The 2,634-nt window shown below is 38.5% G+C and overlaps 1 non-coding gene across 1 annotated transcript; it reads left to right on the forward strand.

Annotated features, from left to right (window-relative positions):
* The first annotated feature begins 2,103 nt into the window (after positions 1-2,103).
* LOC123748982 (5S ribosomal RNA) lies at positions 2,104-2,222 on the forward strand. Its single transcript, XR_006771834.1, has one exon. It is a non-coding gene; the product is annotated as a 5S ribosomal RNA (ribosomal RNA).
* The last annotated feature ends 412 nt before the right edge of the window (positions 2,223-2,634 follow it).

The following is a 2,634-nucleotide window of genomic DNA, read 5'->3' on the forward strand; positions in this document are numbered from 1 at the left end:
GGACACGAATATCTACCCAGAATTCAGGACTGGCAATCGATATGCATGTTTGAGTGCGAATCTTTTTCTCTCTCAACTTAGGTATACGTTTATGTCGTACCTAAAAGCGAGAACCACACTATTGGGACAAGTATGCAAGGCCCAATTTTCCTAACAAGCACAGTTAATTTTGTTATTTTCGAACATTTCTTTCCAAATTGGTTTATCCAATTAACAGTATTATATTAAGATCATGAATTGCTGGGTTAGGTTAGGTTAGGTTAGGTTAGGTTAGGTTAGCTTAGCTTAGGTTAGGTTAGGTTAGGTTAGGTTAGGTTAGCTTAGCTTAGCTTGGGTTAGCTTAGGTTAGGTTAGGTTAGCTTAGCTTGGGTTAGCATAGGTTAGGTTAGGTTTGATTACATTTCTATGTTAGATTTAACTCAAATTCAAAACAATTGCAGTCATTCGGCTTGTTAGTCAACTTGCCTCTAATAGGGGCAATTTGTCTAACAAGACTATTTAGTGTTATGTATATATATATATATATATATATATATATATATATATATATATAGCTTCAAGACTCCGAACCAATATAGAAGCATCAAGAGGAAGTGCTTGTGTTATGGGCCAATAGGCCTTCTGCAGTTACTTCCATTCTTATGTTTTTATTCCCATTGGTTCGTGTTTTATCTTGTGTAAATGTCAATCACCTCACCAAAAACTTTGGTACCATATCACCTCACCCATGTATGTGTGTATATATATATATATATATATATATATATATATATATATATATATATATATATATATATATATATATATATATATATATATATATATATATATATATATATATATATATATATATATATATAATATACAGAGTAAATCTACCCCAAAAGTAATGATTTATTTGTCTACAAAACTAAACTCTTTTTGGAATCATATGAGGCCCCTCCACTGAGGGGGGAGGCCTGGATGTTTATTGTCATGTGTATTCATGCTGCTTGCATGTCGTCGTTTATTTTGCCTTTGTTGTTTTCTTGACAGCTTTCTTTGCCTTGGGTGGTTTGGGAGATTTTGAAGCTCTCTTTATTTTGGGCTTTTTGTTCCCAACAACAAGCTGCTGCTGCTGCTGCTTCTTTTTCAAGGCTGTAGGTGGTTTGTTGCTTGTGGCGGCTTTCTTGGGAGTTACCACGGCCTTCTTTGCTGCTGTAGATGGTTTCTTGGTTGTGGTGGCTTTCTTGGGAGTTAGAACGGCCCTCTTCTCTGCTACGGCCAGCTTGAATGATCCACTAGCTCCACTTCCCTTGGTCTGAACAAGAATGCCGTCAGCCACTGCTTTCTTGAGAAATCTTCGGATGTAAATGGCGATCTTGGCAGCCTCGACTTTGTTGTTGGCAACAACGTACTTCTTGATTGCTTGTAGAGACGAGCCCTTACGGTCTTTGAGTGCTGCGACCGCGGCTAGAACCATTTGACTAGTTTTCGGGTGAGCAACCTGGACGCGAGGTTTCCTGGTGGTGGCCACCACAGCAGCAGCAGCCGCAGCCTTCTTGGTAGGCTTTGCTTCTACCATGATGATGATGAGATAACCAAGGTGATGAGAGACGCTCAGACAGTCACGGGGGAATGATGCTGCCGCCGCTTGAGCCGAACCTATTTATGTGCCGGCACGGTACAGAAGCTGCAACCTGGCAACTCGTCCACCAATCACGACGGTTGGTTTTACGGCTCCGAAACCTGGATCCCATATCTTCTCTAAAATAGAAGCATTTGTTCATGTTCTTTGTAAAAGTATCATAAAGCAGGACAGATGAGACAAATATCATAAAAACTGAAGAGCAGATGAGCACACACATGTATGTATTACAAAAGAAAATCCACAAATTCATTAGAAATTGGCAGGGTAGGCTGAGGAAGTAGGTAGATGTAAAATGTCTGTAAATGGCGAAAGAACATAAACCCAAGACTGAATAAACGATGTTAAATATCCATGCCAAGGAGACAAAAATATGTTAGGATACAATTACCATTAAGACACCACAAGAAGGTCCGTATCCTGCCGTGATGACTAAAAAGAGTTGGTTATTAGCCACAATGTGTAGGCAGTCTCATGCCAACGGCCATACCACGTTGAGAACACCGCTTCTCGTCCGATCAGCGAAGTTAAGCAACGTTGGGTTTGGTTAGTACTTGGATGGGTGACCGCCTGGGAACACCAAATGCTGTTGGCAATAATGTTTTTTGTTTTGTTTTGTTTTGTTTCGTTTGTTTTTGTTTGAATGGCTGGCTGGCTGGCTGGCTCCACGGGAAATTCACGGAGTTGTGTGGAATAAGGCCTGGTAAAATGAATTAATATGTATGTCATGTTTAAAACAAACTCGCTTAATATAGTGTGTGAGGCTTTATACAAAAACAAACAACCAAAACAAAACATGTTGTATATATATATATATATATATATATATATATATATATATATATATATATATATATATATATAGCTTAATCCGGGTTTGAACTCGCAACTCCAAGAATACGCATCACTTATATACACTTTACCACTGGACCACTGCAGGACACTTGATGCTGAGGTATCAATTTAATGACGTAAATGCCATTTCCACAAATAAATGATAATTTAAA

This window comes from Procambarus clarkii, chromosome 49, assembly GCF_040958095.1.
Source record: "Procambarus clarkii isolate CNS0578487 chromosome 49, FALCON_Pclarkii_2.0, whole genome shotgun sequence".
Classification (NCBI taxonomy): Eukaryota; Metazoa; Arthropoda; class Malacostraca; order Decapoda; family Cambaridae; genus Procambarus; species Procambarus clarkii.